The sequence below is a fragment of the Lemur catta genome, chromosome X (assembly GCF_020740605.2).
Source record: "Lemur catta isolate mLemCat1 chromosome X, mLemCat1.pri, whole genome shotgun sequence".
Taxonomy (NCBI): domain Eukaryota; kingdom Metazoa; phylum Chordata; class Mammalia; order Primates; family Lemuridae; genus Lemur; species Lemur catta.
The window spans coordinates 54,931,112-54,949,017 of record NC_059155.1 but is presented as its reverse complement, the minus strand read 5'-3'; the positions used below and the strand labels follow the sequence as shown (position 1 = coordinate 54,949,017).

Sequence of the window (17,906 nt, the reverse complement as noted above, 5' to 3'; positions counted from 1 at the left end):
TGTGCTGCATGTATTTTACATATATTATCTCATTGTCAGAACAACCATGGCAAGGTACATACGGATGAAAAACTTAGATGTGGAAATAAATACAGAAATCGAAGATCATCTAAGTCTTTTTCTTAAAAGACCTGGCTTTTTTCTTAGGAGCACCTTAGATTGCAGGGCACCCAAATAGGGGTCTTCCAACAGACAGGAGTCACAAACTTCACCCTATTTTAGAAATGGGAAACTAAGGCTGCAAGAGGTTGGTTGCCCTCAATGTTACATACATTACGAGTGAGTGGTAGACAGGATTCAAACCCAGGCTAATCTGACTCCAGAATGCACACTTCTGTTGTACCAGGGTTCTTCCTGGAGAGCACTATTTTTTATGTAACAGAGGCAGACTGTTAAGTACTCTTCCTACACATGCTTTTATTGTTACACTTGAAACATACAGGAATCATCTGTGTACTGGCTCCATCAGACTAAGTTCCTTGACTGCAGAGAGTTTACCTCTGTATTCCTGGCTCCCACATAAGACCTGGTACGTAGTAATATTAATAATAATGGAAAACAGATAATGAATATGTACTGTGTGCTAAGCAATGTTCCAAGTACTTAACATGCATTAATTCATTTAATACTCACAACAACCTTATGAGGCCATAACTATTATTATCCCCATTTTACATTATTATCCCCAAGGTCATTTGGCTAGAAGACGCAAAGCCCAGATTTTGACTCTAGAGCCCATGGATCTTGATAATTTTGTTCAATTCATAAGCTGTTTTTCACTTAAGTCGTAAAGGAATGGTAGTTTTCTGGAGTCTAACAGGAATTTCAATGCATTAAACTTTTGCCAGGCTACGGAAAAATACTCTAGTCACAGTTGATAGTCATGTCATACACAAGGGGAGGGACATTGGTAAGCAGACAGTGAAACAAGTTTGTACTTGTTTGACATCCAGCCAAAGGAACAAAAAAGTACTGCAACATATTCACATCTAGAGATATGATTAACTCCAGCTGTGTCAGGGTAGGAGTATAGTTTTATGCTGTCCCCTGCAGATAGTTTCTTCTGGCCTACCTCTCATACAAGTCACTGGCTGAGCATCCATTTACCTTGTGCCAGGCATAATTGCTTAAGTGTGATTATCTCATCATAACAACCTGCCCATATAGACATTATAAGCCCCATTTTACAGATGAGGAAATTGAGGCTCAGAGAAGTGAGGTGCCATGTTAGGAGATATAGAGCTGGAAAATAGCAACCTGGGTCAGACTGACACCAACGTCTATGCTCTTTCTGTTACAACACATAATCTTTAGCTGGGTCTGAGGCTGATTATGCCACTATCTAAGTGATTTCAACTCCAGAAAGCGAAGGACTACTGATTTTTAACTAATCTGGTGGCTCTTAAAATATGAAGAATGTAAATCACGATCACCTGGAGAGCTTTTTCAAACTATAAAAACATCCTCACCTCAGATCTGCTGAAACAATTTCCTGAGTGTGATCCAAACAGCTATATTTCTTAATATTGCAGAGTGAATAACTAAAAAAAAAAAAAAAAAAGAAAAAAAACCAAACAGCTATATTTCAAAATAGCTTTCAGTAGGTTCTCATGAATACCCCTAATTAAGATCCATTGAACTAATTCAATTATTCATTTTATTGCTTAGGCAACTGAGGCCTAGAAAAGATGAATGAGTTAACATGATTGCCTAGCTAATTTGCAGCAGAACCAAGATTAAAACAAGTCTCATGATTCCAGGTATAGGACTTCTTTCACTGTATCTTCTGGAGTAGGTAATGGAAAATAATAGAGTAAGAATTTCACAAATCTCTCTCACAATTCCCCAATATCCCACTCCTACCAGGCTAATTTCCTAACTACCTGTTTCCAAGATTACTCCTATTTCCTGTCTTTGCTCACTTGGTCTCCCTGCCTAGAATGCTTTATTGTGTCTCTTTCCCAATGCTCCAGTTTCCGTAGGCCTGCCACCTTTTAGACAAATTATTTGATAATCTCCCTCCTCTTCACTCTTACAGCACTGAGACAGATGACATAGTCACAGATCTAATTTGGCAATATCATCATCAAGTTTTAAGATCATAGGTTCTATTTTACTCTTGTGTGCATTCTCCATGGTCCTATGTCCCTCCAACTAGGAAGGACAGAGAGCAGGAGCTGACAGGTACAGAATAGTAAAGAAAGTAAAGAAACCTACTGAGGTTGGGAAAAAGGCAAGCAGCCCTGGCAAATGAGAGGGTACTCTCATATTAGCATTTGACGTCTACAGCAGATACACTGAAGTCACTGGGAAAAGTCTACCTGGATTGCAGGCTACCTACAGCTTAAGTAGCAAAGTATCAATTAAGTACCTACTATGTACCAGGCACTGTTCCAAACCCACCTTATGTCCACTAACCTTGCAATAACATCATGGGGATTATCTCCATTTTACAGATGAGCAATCAATGAGGCTCAGAAGTTAGAGAACTTGACCAAAGTCACACAGCTAAAAAGGTAAGATAGCCAATAAGCACATGAAAAGATGCTCATCATTAGTTATTACAGAAATTCCAGTGAAAACCACGATGAGAAACCAGTTCACTCTCACTAGGATGACCATAATTTAAAAAATGGAGCTGGGCACAGTGGTTCATGCCTATAATCCCAGCACTCTGGGAGGCCGAGGCAGGTGGATCATTTGAGCTCAGGAGTTCAAGACCAGCCTGAGCAAGAGCAAGACCCCATCTGTACTAAAAACAGAAAGAAATTAGTTGGACAACTAAAAATATATAGAAAAAATTAGCCGGGCGTGGTGGCACATGCCTGTAGTCCCAGCTACTCGGGAGGCTAAGGCAGAAGGATCGCTTGAGCCCAGGAGTTTGAGGTTGCTGTGAGCTAGGCTGACACCATGGCACTGTCTCAAAAATAAATAAATAAATATAATAAAAAATGGAAAATAATGAGTGCTGTCAAGGATATAGAAAAATTGAAATCCTCATGGATTGCTGGTGGGAATGTACAATGGTGCAGTCACTTTGGAAAACAGTCTGGTAGGTACTCAAATGATTAAACATAGAGCTATCATATGATCCAGCAATTCCACTCCTAGGTATACACCCAAGAGAATTAAAAAAAACTATGTTCACAGAAAAACTTGTACATGAATGTTCATAGCTGCCTTATTCATAAAAGTCAAAAAGTAGAAACAACCCAAATGTCTATCAACTGATGAATGGATAAGCAAACCATACAAAGAAACATTATTCATCCATAAAAAGGAACGAAGTACTGATTCATGTGAATGAACCTTGGAACCTACAATGTGAATGAACCTTGGAAACATTACGCTAAGTGACATAAGCCACATATGATTTCTTTTATATGAAATGTCTAGAATAGGCAAACCCATATAGATGAATTAGTGGCAATAGCACAACTCTGTGAATATACTAAACACCACTAAATTGTACACTTTAAAATGGTGAATTTTATGGTATATGAATTATATCTTGAGTTTTAGAAAGTGGAGCTAGGATTCAAACCCAGCTCTGTTCACAAAGCCCAAGCTCCCTAACCCTCACTGTAAGAACTTTTTATTATGGAAAAATTTAAACATACAAAGGTAAAGAGAATAGCATAATGAACCCCCATGAAAGCATTACTCAGTATCAACTATTATCAATATTAAATCATTCTTGTTTCATCTACCTTGTCCTCCTCCTTTTATGGCATTTTTAATATATTTTTTACTGTGATTAAAAAACACATAAAATTTATCATCCTAACCATTTTTAAGTGTACAGTTCAGTTGTGTTAAGGATATTCACATTGTTGTGCAACATATCTCCAAAACTTTTTCATCTTGCAAATCTGAGACTCTATACCCGCCAAACAACTTCCCTTTTCCCCTCCTCTAGCTCCTGGCAACCACCATTCTACTTTCTGTTTCTATGAATGACTGCTTTAGATACCTCATATAAGCAGAATCATATAGTATTTGTCCTTTTGTGACTGGCTTATTTCACTTAGCATAACATCCTTGAGGTTCATCTATGTTGTAGCATGTGACAGGATTTCTTTCCTTTTTAGGACTGAATATTACATTGCATGCATATACCACATTTTGTTTCTCCATTCATCATTTGATAGACATTGGGGTTGCTTTCAATTCTTGGCTATTATGAACAGTGTTGCTAGGAACATAGATATGCAAATATCTCTTTGAGATCCTGCTTTCAATACCTTCAGATATATATCCAGAAGTGGAATTGCTACTCCTGTTTTTAAACTTTGAGAAACCTCCATGCTGTTTTTCACAGAGGTTACATCATTTTACAACCTCACCAATAATGCATAAAGGTTCCAATTTCTCCACATCCTTCTCAACACTTACTTTATGTGTGTTTGGTTTTTTTTTTTATAGTAGCCATCCTAGTGGGTGTGAGATGATATCTTACTGTGGTTTTCATTTTCATTTCTCTGATGATTAGTGATATTGAATATCTTTTCATATGCTATTAGTCATTCTGGCACATTTTGAAACACATTCCAGACATCAAATCACTTCACCCATAAAATACTTCATTGTTTAATTCTCTTAGATAAGGATTTAAAGAATAATATAACCACAATCCTATTATTACACCCAGCAAAATTAACAATTTCTTAATATCATAATATCCAGTCCCTATTCTATTTTCCATGATTGCCCCCAAAATGTCTTTTGATAGGTGGTTTGTTCAAATTAGGATCCAAATAGAATCCACATGGTATATTTGGTTGATATGGCTCCCGAAAGGGGCAGCCTTGCTAAAATAACAGGAAAATATCTAATCCTGCAATTTCCTAACATCTAGCTAAAGATTAGTCATGAGCTCTTTCCTGGCTTTCTCTCCCTAGATGGCAGGCAAACTGTTTTCATAAACACCTGAAAGGAGCCAAAAGACAGAAAGGAAATGTAAATCTTTCTCTTTACATTCACCAGCTCCCAGCCTTTAGAATTTGTTTTACACCCACAAAGGTGTTCCTTAAGAAGCCCCAGAATGGACAGCAGGGGAGCAAACACCCGCCAGGCCTGTTTCCTGCCCTAACCCATATGCAAAATCACATCCCCTATCACTGTGATAAGCCTGACTACATTTCGGAGATAACCAAGTCTCCAGGAACAGAAAAACAGAAGAAAGACAGACAACCTAACATCTTGCAGCTGCCTGCTAATTACTCCACAGCTGCTTCTGTTTCATCTGACAACAATCACTTTTTTTCTTTCTCTTTGTTCCCATAAAATCAGTAAGCCATTTAGCCTCACTGCTGACACCCCTTTCTCTTTCTTTGGGATGTCAAGCCAGCCGTCTCCCTGCTGTCTTTCTCCCCCTCTCTTTTAGTCAGTCTCTCACTCTCTTTCTCTCCTTTAAGAGGATAAAATAAACGTTTTTACTTCTATATATCCTAATCTCTGCGTGAGAAATCTTTCTCCACCCTCGCTGTGAACACCTACTAGGATTTCCACCCTAACAGCTCCTAAGTATTTTAATTTATAGCAGTTCCCCTTCTCTTTATTTAAATGCTATTTTTTTTGAAAAAAAAAAAAAAAAAAAAAAAAAAAAAAAAAAAACTTACCTCATTTTTTAAGTTAGAAAAGCAATATGGATTATTTAACAAATGGTGTTGGGAGTCATTTGAGAAGGAAAAAAAAGATGGATCCACACCTCACACTTTAACCAGTATATCCATAAAAATTATAGAAGACACCATGAGGGAAATTTCATATAATCTCAGAGTGGGGAAAGTTTACAAGAAAATCCAGTAACACAAAAGAAAACAATCAATACGTTTAGTACATAAAAATCAAACACTTCCATAGTATGAATGCAAATATGTTTGCCTGATGAATTAACATAAAATATTGAGAAAAGTCGATATAGGTATACTCAAAAGACAAATGGCATACTGGAAAAATTTTGCAACTCATAGCACAGAAGGCTAATTTCCTTAATACAGAAGGGGGGGGAACCCTAACAATCCAAGGGAACATTTCACAAAAAAGTAAACACAAATAGATCTTAAGTATATAAAAAGATGATCACAAACTCACTCATAAGAGAAGTGAAAATTAAAAGAATACTGAAACATGGTATTTCACCTATGAGCAAATAAACTACTGGAGAGAAACAGGCACTTGCAAACATTACTGGTAGGGGTGTAAATGGCACAACCCCTATGGAGAGCAAGTTTTCAAGATCTTTCAAAATTACAAATGCAGCAATTATTGACCCAGCAATTCTGCTTCCAGTGATTTCTCTTTTAGATATGTAAAGCACTCAGAAGAACAACAATGCAACTGCTTGCTTAAGTGTGAGCAACTACTTTGCAAATGTACAAAATATTCACTGCAGCATTATTTGCAATAGGTGAAGACTGGAAAAGACCTAATTAATTGCCTATCTATAAGGAACTAAATTATAATATATGCATATAATGGAATAGTGTGAAACCATAAAAAATAACCAAAAAACTCTGTGTACACATAGGAAAATTACAAAGATACATTAAATAATAAAAGCAAGGTGTAGAACATTATGTACAGTATGCTGTTTTTTAAAAGGCATTTTTTGTGTAAAATATGTATGTGTAATGTGCACATATATAATATGTATTTGTATGTCTAGTTACAAGTATTTGCTTTTATATGCATACTATTTCGGAAAGAATACACAAAAGTTGACAATACTGGTTGCCTCAGGGGAGGAGAACCTAGTGGTTGGGGACAGGGGTAGAATGAAGTTTTTTTATCATATATCCTTTTATACCATAAATTATAATACTTATTCAAAAGATAAACTACAGCTGAATAAAAGCAGTACACAGTGCAAAAAAAAAATCAAACAACATAGGAGAGTGTACAGTGAAAAATGTAAGTCCTTTTACCCCCATTTCCTAGAGGTAACTGCTGTTCTAGGCCCCTCCCCTGAAGATTCTGATCCAGTAGGTCTAGGGTCAGGCTGAGAATCTATTTTTTTTATTTTAAAATATTAAGGGGTTACAAATGTTTTTGTTACGTGGATAGCTTTTGTAATGCTTGAGTCAGGGTATAGGTGTGCCTGTCACCTGAACAGTGTTCACTGTACCTGTTAGGTAGGTTTTTGCCCCTCTCCCTCCTTGCCCCTCTCCCTCCTTTCTCCTCCCCCGGTAATCTATTTTTAACAAGAATCCTAAATGGGCCTGGCGCGGTGGCTCACGCCTGTAATCCTAGCCCTCTGGGAGGCCGAGGCGGGTGGATCGCTCGAGGTCAGGAGTTCGAGACCAGCCTGAGCGAGACCCCCCCCCCCCCCCCCGTCTCTACTGAAAATAGAAATAAATTATCTAGACAACTAAAAATATATATAGAAAAAATTAGCCGGGCATGGTGGCGCATGCCTGTAGTCCCAGCTACTCGGGAGGCTGAGGCAGGAGGATTGCTTAAGCCCAGGAGTTTGAGGTTGCTGTGAGCTAGGCTGACGCCACGGCACTCTAGCCCGGGCAACAAAGTGAGACTCTGTCTCAAAAAAAAAAAAAAAATCCTAAATGATTCTCATGATGAGCTAAGTTTAAGAAACAGCTCTCTGGTCAGATCACATAGCATGGCAATTTACGCCTAGCAAAATACAACCTAGAGTGACTGATGGTCATTCAATCCTGACCAGGGCCAAGAGAAATAGGCTTCCAGCCACAATGAACCTCAGAACAGTGAGCACTCTGGCTCCCTTTACACATTTACGATGACTGCTACCACCTACAATCACAAAGACTTCCAGTGCCTGGCCAAAACTGGTCTGGTTTAGTTATTAACCTTGCAATTTTCCAGGAGGGTAAAATGATTTAGGGGAGATCAAACCATAACATACTCAAATAACTAATCAGAAAAGCAGCACACTTGAGTTTTAAAGAAAGTGAGAATGGAGATTCTGAACAACTCTATAGCTTTTAATTGCTGGTTCACTGTTGAGTTCAATGAATATGGATTGAGGCCCTACTAAGTGTCAGGATGCAGATAGCACAGAGCAAGACATTTATAATATGTGTGAGAGGTTATGAGCACAGGGTGCCATGGGAACACAGAGGGAAGGCACCTAGCCAGTCATGGGGGTAATGCTTTTAGAGGAAGCAAGACCTATTTATAAAACTCAGGGGAAAACAGCTGAGAAAAGGTTAATGTCTCATTTCCAACCATAAGTTGTCTAAAGCAGTGGCTTTCAAACTGTGCTTCCCCAAACCAGGATTTGGGTAGTTGGAGCTTGGACCAAATAACCAGAGTGGATCAGTGTTCCTATTTTCTGTTCAACCTGAGCTCACAGTCCCCATTTTATATATATTTTGGCTCTTACAGAAATATATAATAGCAAAATATTTAATACCAAAATATTCAATATTTAATAGGAAAATATTGCCATTAAAAACAACTAGGAATATTAATTACTAGAACATAAGCTTCAAGAAGGCTGGGATTTTCTAATCTATTTTTTTCACTACTGTATCTCCAATACATAGAACACTGGCACAGAGGGGCAGGCAATGAATCATTTCAACTTTCAATGAATATTTTCCTGAGCCAGGCACTGATACATGCCAGACACTGACCTAGGTGTGGACCTATAGCAGTGAACAAGAGACAAAAATCCCTGCCCTCATGGAGCTGACATTGTAGTGACTAATATTTCAAAACAAACACTGGGCTAAACATATCTTATTTATCCTTCTATCCCCATGAAATGGGTATCATTAACCCCTCTCCCCTTCCTTTTTTTTTTTTTTTTTTTGAGGCAGAGTCTCACTCTGTTGCCCAGGCTAGAGTGAGTGCCGTGGCGTCAGCCTAGCTCACAGCAACCTCAAACTCCTGGGCTTAAGCGATCCTACTGCCTCAGCCTCCTGAGTAGCTGGGACTACAGGCATGCGCCACCATGCCCGGCTAATTTTTTCTACATACATTTTTAGCTGTCCATGTAATTTCTTTCTATTTTTATTTGAGACGGGGTCTCGCTCTTGCTCAGGCTGGTCTCGAACTCCTGACCTCGAGCAATCCTCCTGCCTCGGCCTCCCAGAGTGCTAGGATTACAGGCGTGAGCCACCACGCCCAGCCCCCTTCCTTTTTTTTTTTTTTTTTGAGACAGAATCTTGCTCTGTTGCCCGGGCTAGAGTGAGTGCCGTGGCGTCAGCCTCACTCACAGCAACCTCAAACTCCTGGGCTTAAGCAATCCTACTGCCTCAGCCTCCCGGGTAGCTGGGACTACAGGCATGTGCCACCATGCCCAGCTAATTTTTTCTATATATATTTTAGTTGGCCAGATAATTTCTTTCTATTTTTAGTAGAGACGGGGTCTCACTCTTGCTCAGGCTGGTCTTGAACTCCTGACGTCGAGCGATCCACCCGCCTCAGCCTCCCAGAGTGCTAGGATTACAGGCGTGAGTCACCGCGCCCGGCCTGCCCCTTCCTTTTTTTAAACAGAGAAAACTAAAGCTTGGAAAACTTAAATAACTTGCCCCAAATCACACAGCTAACAATGTCGCAGAACTTGGATTAGAACTCACTTAGGTCTGACTTCAAAATAATGCTCTTTTTCCACCAAGTATGTTCTCAAATAAAGGCAACTGGGAAAGTGGGCATTACTAATCTCAGATCAATCCACAAATAAGACCATAAACACAGGAACATAAAGAATAACTAGACCGTGAGCCCATTAGTAGCAGAATTATGTTACAGCCATCTGTGTCTCTAGCACCCCACCTGGACCACAGATAGAGCATAATAAATGCTTGTTATTTAAAGTAACTTCATCCTAAGTGATTCTCTTTAGAAATTAAAAATAAATAAAACTTCAAACCAGAGGCAATATTGCTTTCTGACATCTAGAATACTTGACTTCCTCCAGCATGGCCTATATTCCATTGGGATACCACCTTTACTCCTATGTATCATGTTACATACACCAAACTAGTGGCTGACTCAGGCAGGGTACTGTGGTCCACCCTCTCCATCTATTCTCAATGACAAGGCAAAAAGAAATCAGAGATAACAGGGAAGCATCATCTTATAAGAAAATTCGAGGAGTGGGTGGCCTATGTACCTTGAAGTCTAACTACTGAATAATTACAGACTGCAACTACTGTTGATGCAAATATGGATCACTGCACACTGTGGAGTTCAACAAATGACCATTAAGAGATAATCACAAAGCGAAAGAATAGTGTATAAAAAGAATAGCAGCAATCAGAAACCACAACCAATTCAAGGCAACAGTGATAAAGTGGCCTTCCCTTCCAACTGTAGTAATAATTGCAATTATCTACGTGCACATACAATGGTAGAGCCTTTGCCATGAAATATGGCAATCAAGCTGGAGGTAGCAGAATACTGATCCAGTGTTCAGCATACACTATTTAGGTGCTAATTTTAATTTGTGAGTACTCAATTTTAGTACCCTTAATTACTCTTAGGCTGCCAGGAGCCAGCCCATTTCTATAGGTGAATCTTTCTGTCACATTTAAGAACCAAAGGAAAAAGATTTTTAAAAAATCTATTGCAGTTCATCCATGGGCTGGAGACTACACTTTGAGACTAACTTTTGTAATCAGCGTATACACCAGGAGCTTTGGCATCAAATTGAAGTTGTGGGGACAAATCACAGGCAAGTCACCTAGCTTCTTCATGGGTAAAATGGATGAAGCTAATTAGCTAATTCTTACCCAGTTGTAAGACTTAGAAATTACTTATATAAAATACCTGGCACATAGGCTCTGAAATAGCTATGAAATAAATCATAGTCTGTTCTGCAGAAGTCTATGGTATGTACTATTATCTGGAGGTCCTCATAAATCATTTGAGACAAGTAGATACCAGAATAGATACTTGTTCTGCCCAAAGCAAATACTGAAGTTTGAAAAGTATCCTTAGGAATAAGAGAAGAACAAGAGTCCAAGGGAGTTCTGGGTTACCTGAGAAAGGACAGGAACTTCAGAGAAGGCAATGATAGCAAGAAATTTCCAAAAGTCCTTGAACCAGGGCTGCAAATACTTACAAGGGTGGGCAACTAACATGAATGATAAAGAGGGCTGAGTTAAGAAAAATTAACTTCCAGAAATGTAATTTTCTTTACTAAACTATGCTATAGGTATTAATATATACATGCAAGATACTGGAGTTTAGATTTTAAATTAAAAACACAAGTGAAAAATAGAAACTTTTGATAATTTTTTTTAATAGTTTAGTCTCCTTTGACTTGGAACTAGGGGCCTGATTATGCCTTTATGTACCAAGAGGTCAATGTTAGGTCCTATATTTTTGTGTTACAATGTGCAGTACAGAATTTAGCCTTGAATCCTTTTACTGGGAGTGATTGATTAATTTTATCCTATTTTATAATGTAAAACAGATGTTTAGAAATGTAGGCATTTCCAAACACAGACGTTTGGCATAGCTTTTTTTTTTAATATATATATTTAGGGTAACTACTGCCAAGATATTTGTAGAATCCCGGTATTTCAATGATACCATGCTTCATTTTCAGTACCATAGCACAGTAATTCAGTATCTTCACTGTAGCTTTTATTTTACACTGTGAGTGAACATTGAGAAAGGCTAACTGAATGATGTTAGTTCATTTTCATAAAATATGTCAGAGAACCTTTTCTGGAATTCCACAGACAACTCCACAATTGTGGGAATGTAATTCAGGCCATCACTTTCATTTCTTGGAAGCCAATTTCAGCAAAGAAAAGTCAACCAGTTTCTCTCTTGCCAAATGAGTTTCTCAAAGGCATAATTTTGCTAGGAACAAGCAAATACAACCATACATTTGTGAAGGTACTTCTGAACAGCCCTGTTTTTATTCAGTGTCTAGATGAGCTGTAAAGTCAACAAAACAAATCAAATATTTTATTTCAATCTTTGCAGGTGCACTGAATGCCCTTTTGGATGCCAAACAGGTCATTTTTTTTTTCAGTGTCGTGAGTACTGTGCCTCACCTAAGTCAATCAAGCTCCATATAATAGGGCAGATTTCCATAATATGCACCTAATAATTCACCAAGCAAAGCATCAACTGTGTTTGGCGCAAAAGACAATGCTAATTCATTTTAAACTTGTTAACACTAAGTGAATCCTGAGAAGTGATACAACAAACAACTTTTAAGTTTAGGTCCCTGGAAAGTGTTTCTCCTTCAAATTTAAGTTTTCAAAGTCCAACAGTTTAACACTATTGCTGAAGCACTCTCTATAGTCATATTTACTAATTTTGACCAATCGATATTAAAAGTTTCAAGATTTTTCTCAGCACACAAAATCCAGGTATCTCTAGATATACCTGTGACAGGCTACAACAGTTAGGTCCAAAAGAGTTAGGTTACATCAAAATTCTTAACACATGAATTACATGTAGATGCAGTGGTTCTCAAAATTTAGAGTGTATCAGAATCAGCTGGAGGGCTTGTTAAAATGGATTGACAAGACCCAATCCCAGTTTCTGATTCAGCAGGTCGGAGGTAGGGCCTAAAAATTTGCATTTCCAACAAATTTCCAGGTGGCACAGTGCTGTTGGTCAGGGACCATACTTTGAGAACCACTGGCTAGACATACAGCTAAACGTATAACTATGTGGGTGGTGTTTACACCTGTTCTAATTAGCTGCTATCTAAAACTTTACAAATAATTTAAATTCTTGATCCAATTTGTCCCCAAAATGGGAAAATAGTATTTTCTACCTTTGCAAATGCTTGTTTATGACCTAATTTCTGCTGTACTGAACCAACACTCTTTTATAAGACCACCACATACAAAAGGCTTTCAAGCCCTGGCAATTTTTTCACTTAATACATAATTGCATTTCATGGCAGCATCACTTATTCTATCTGTATTCAAAAGCATAGCCTGTTGAAATTTCCCAAGTCTTACTTTAAGTTCTTTTTGTTTCAGCAATCATCATTTCTGTATACTGGTCATATTTCTTACAATGGTTTATTTTTAAATAGTAACTTAAATTGTAGTCTTTCAACACATTTTATTTAGATATATAGGAAAATTCATTAATTCCACAAAGAAATAGGCTCTCTCCTGTTCTTTAAATATGTGACCTTCTTGCATAAAAAAGATTTTTTCACTTTGTACAGATGTGAGTACAATAAATATTTCATGTTCATCAAAATGGCTATAAAAAAGTACAAGTACAATAATCAATGGTGTTTATTTCTGTGTAATAAATTAGTTCAAAAACGTAGTGGCTTAAAACAACATTTATTATCTCATAGTATCTGTGGGCATGTCTTAGCTGGTTCCTTTGGCTCAGGGTCTCTCACAGGCTTCAGTCAGGGTGTCAGCCAGGGTTGTAGCCATCGCAAGGCTTGACTGGGGAAGGATCCGCTTCCAAGCTCACTCATGTAGCTGTTGGCAGGATTCAGTTCCTCCTGGGTTGTTGGACTGAGGGTTTCAGTTCCTCACTGGCTGGTGGTCAGAGGTTGCCCTCAGTTTCTTGTCCTGTGGGCCTCTCCAAAGGGCAGCTCACAACATGGCAGCTTGCTTCACCAGAGTGACCAAGCAAGAAGAGCGAGCAAGAGAGAGAGAAAGAGAGAGAGAGTGCGCGAGCACAAACAAGATGGAAGTCGCAGTTTTTTATAACCTAACCTTGAAAGTGACATCCCATAGCTTTTGTCGTAGTCTGCTCATTAGAAGCAAGCCATTAGGTCCAGCCCACACAAAGAGGCGCAAAGAGATTATACAGGGTGCGAATACCAGGAGGCAGGACTCACTGGGAGCCATTGCAGAAGATGCCTACCATGAACGACAAGTGGCACTTGGTCACTCTGCCAGGGAGACACCATGGAGTGATAGAGCCCAATAAACAAAGACCATGTGGCTCACAAAAGGGGCCAATCAGTATTGCCAGAGGATTTGATATTTCAAGAGTAGTTGGAAAGTGTCAGACTTTTTTGCAACATTTCACAATTTTCAAAAGTTGACAACAAATTCAAACTTGTTAAGAAATGTGTTCATATAACGCAAATTAAACGACAGCAGGAAACAAAAATCATTCAACTCATTCAACTAGATGACACCTTAATATTCAGTCCAAACACATTATCTGATTTCAGATCCTGGTGAACACTAGTGATCAATGAACATAAATGAAGTTCTTTCAAAAAGAAAAGAAAAAAAGAAATGTGTGGGCCAATGCAAAAATATATGCATGGGCCACATGTGGCCTAAGGGCTGCCAGTTTGCCATCATCTTTATAATTTCCTATATGTGGCAGATGAAAGGGCAAAGGTTTTGGTGTCTGGTATGCAAATCCTGGTTCTGCCACTTCTGTTGGTTATATCCCTGGGCCAATGACAAGGGCTAGAGAAATGATCCTCAGGGCTTTATAAGTAGTTTCTCACTTGTCTCCTCTACTAGACTATGAGCTCCTGGAACAGTAGAGTACCATGCTTAGTATTCCTGACCTCAGCCGTCCTTCTCTACTTCACTTTTCTTCACAGCACTTACTATGCCACCTAAAATACCATGTATTTGTCTTCTTATCTTCTTTATTGTCTGTCTTCCCCATTAGAATATAAGCCTCACGACGTCAGAAATCTGTTTTACTTACTGCTGTATCCTCACAATCTTGAACTTTGCCTGGCACACAGTAGCCACCCAAATAAATATTGGTTGAATGAATGAATTCCATTGTTCATAGTACTTAGCAATTTCTGGCACAGGGTAGGTACTCAAAAATACTAATTGAACTGAAAAGCACTTCTCATCCTGACACGAAAAATGGGGTGAAATGAGGCTAAAGAATGATAGGCAAACCATGAAGGACACCGCATGTCCATGCCATGCTAAGCTTAAAGCATGAGAGTGAGATGATCAATGTCAAAGCTAGTTGGCACACAAGATATTTTGGTCAAAATAATAGTTAACTGGCATTTATATGTCATTTACAACTTGCCATATAATGTTCTAAGCACATTATTTACATTAAATCATTTAACACTCACAACAAAAGCTATGATATAGGTATTATCCTCATCTTCCAGATGAGGAAACTGAAGCACAGAGAAGTTAACTTGGCCAAGCTTACATAACTAGTAGGTAGAAGGACGGGGATTTAATCCCAGTCTGGCTCCAAGGTCTGTGCAGTTAGCCATTATACCACACACAAACTAAATATAAGAAAGTGTTCTGGAAAAAGTTACTAAAATACAACTAGAAAAATGCAACTATACTGTTTTAAGAGATGTTAAATATGGTACCAAATATATTTAGGTTCACATCTTGGTCCAACCACATTCCAGCAGTGCAACCTTGGGCCCGTGACTATGCTGAGCCTGTTTCTATTTTAGCTATAAAAAAATAGAGATTAAACTCTATCCTGATGGGTGGTTGTGAGGATTAAATGACATAATGAATATATGGACAGTACCAAGCCCATGGAGTAGCTCTTATTATTACCACTAAAGGGGAATATATTCTATAAATGCATTGATAAGCAGCTGTAAACTTACTTCTGGGTAACAGGGTTTGACAAATCAATTTACAATTTGAATCAATTTATATGCAATTAACATACAACATTGTAAAATACTAGTTCTAAATTCTTCATTATCTGACCTTTAAAGCCCTCTTCAATCATTCAGTAAGTTAAGTCAATCAATCTCTCTCTCTTTCAACAACCATCATTGTTACATATAATATGTCAAGTCCTAGAACAAATCCCTGTCCTCAGGAACTCATTTAAAATAAGAGTTATGTGATATGAAAATCCTATGAGGGAAAAATGAGTGAGATAAGAAGAGTACTCTGGTAGTGCAAGGGAAGGCATCATTCACCACCATAGCCAGCAGAAGCTGGCTGCGAAGGATTTTATAGTGATAACTTTTGAGCAGGAATAAACAGGAATTTGCAATCCAAGGGCGAAGGTAACATAAAAAAGCACGAGAGAGGACATGGTATGTCTAGGAAACTAAAAAAGTTCAGAATGGCTGGGACAGGCATGGGGAGAGGTGAGCACCAGGTAAGTCTGGAGGGAGTTTGGGATCAGACTGTGAAAGGCACTGCCTGCCATGCTGAGAGAAGTTTGGACTTGGCAGGATAGGCAAAAAGCAACCCCATCTTTGGGCATACAACAGAATCAGCTTTGGTTTTCAGGATGGTATCTCTGGCAGCAGTGTAGCGGATGGAGTTCAGACAGTGCTATGGTAAAGGAACAAATTGAGGCTGTTTTCATGGTTCAGATAAGAAATTCTGGCAGCCTGAACTAAAGCAATGGCAGGGGGCGGGGACAGAAAGAAGTAGCTGGACTTAGGAGACATATTTCAGGTAGAACTGAAAAGGATTTGATGACCAAGTGAATGTGGGAAGTGACAGAAAAGTGAAGAATCGAGGACTCCAGTTTCCAGCTTGAAATGGATGAAAGACACCATTCATAGAAAAAGAGAATACAAGAAGTGGAACAAGTTTTGGGAAAAGATAGTGAGTTCCATCTTGGATATTTTTTGGTTTCAGTGACCTATAAGACATCGAGCAATAATAGACAGCTGAAAAGATGTGTTGAAAGTTCATGAGAGAGGTTGAGGGTAGAGCTTTAGGAACCAGGATGTAATTAATACTTAAAGCCATAATAATGGATGAGACTGCTCAGGAAAGAAACATAGGAGAAGATGACGACTAGGACAAAAGCCTTAAGAGTATCAACATTTAAGGAACCAGACAGAGGAGGAGGAATAAGCAAAGGAGAAAGAAGCAGAGATTTACAAGGAGATTCAGAAGTGAGTAGGATTATGAAATCCAATGAAGGTAGTTCAAGGATTGGATGGATTGATTTAATTATCTCAAAGAAGACCAAGAAAGGGTTAAGAATGGAAATAGATGTGGCAGCTTCAAAGTGGTGACATTAGATATAAAGTGGCACTAGGCTAGGAAATGGGAAGTAATGTAGTCTTTTTTTTTAAAGAATAATGGTGAAAAGGTAATCTGTCACAGGATTAGAGTTAAAAAAAATAATGGTGAAAAGGGAAGAAAGGGGATAAGGACAATGGCGCAAGGGAATTACAAAGTATAGGCGAAGTTTTTGTTTTTTAAAGATTATTTGTGCATGGTGTAACTGAAAGATGCCAGAGAGGGAGAGACTGAAAATGCAGAAAGGAAAGGGATTGCTACTTTTGAATTCCTATAACATCACTGTATGAGTCACTCAGCACTTAGCTTACACATTTGCCTGTGTTGGCAGTACTGTACATCTAGATAGCAATGCTGGCACAAACTAAGTGCTCAATAAATCTACTTATTGTTGTTCTTTGTGTATCTATACCTATTATCCAGCCAATAAAAGCATATAATCTTACACAAGAATGTACAAAAAGAAGCATGGTGGTGGATTGGGGAAAGAGACTTTGTACAATACACACCTAGAACAAGAATTTTTATCCACCACTTACTAGTGCCCAGATCAAAGAAAAATCCCTTTACCTCCTCAGTTATTCAGCTGTAAAATGGGAAGAATACTATGTTTCTTGCAAGCTTGTGAGGATTGAACCAGATATTTGAAAAGCATTTTATATACAATTTGTTGCTCAAGAAGTAGCAGTAATTACTATTATGATTATTTTTCCTAACACAAGAACATCCAGAAGAGCCATTGACTTTTCAAGATATGTATAAGTAAACAATCAGGAGGCATATTAGCCACTGTTTTACTGTATTCCAGAGAACCAAAGCACAAAATGACACCAGCTCTTGGTTAGACTTCTCAAAGTCTGGTTATTCATGTACCCTAACATGATTTCTGCCACATCCAAGCAGTGCAACTTAATATTTTTCTTTACATCAATTCATTTTTCTTCAATTGGCCCCGTTCTAAAAAATTACAGCTTTGAAATGGTGGGTTTCATGTGCTGA

At 38.4% G+C, this 17,906-nt stretch overlaps 1 protein-coding gene across 2 annotated transcripts in view; it reads right to left on the bottom strand.

The window, feature by feature from the left end:
• FAM120C (family with sequence similarity 120C) overlaps positions 1 to 17,906 on the bottom strand; it is a 91,447-nt gene that overhangs the window by 69,064 nt on the left and 4,477 nt on the right. The window lies entirely within an intron of this gene.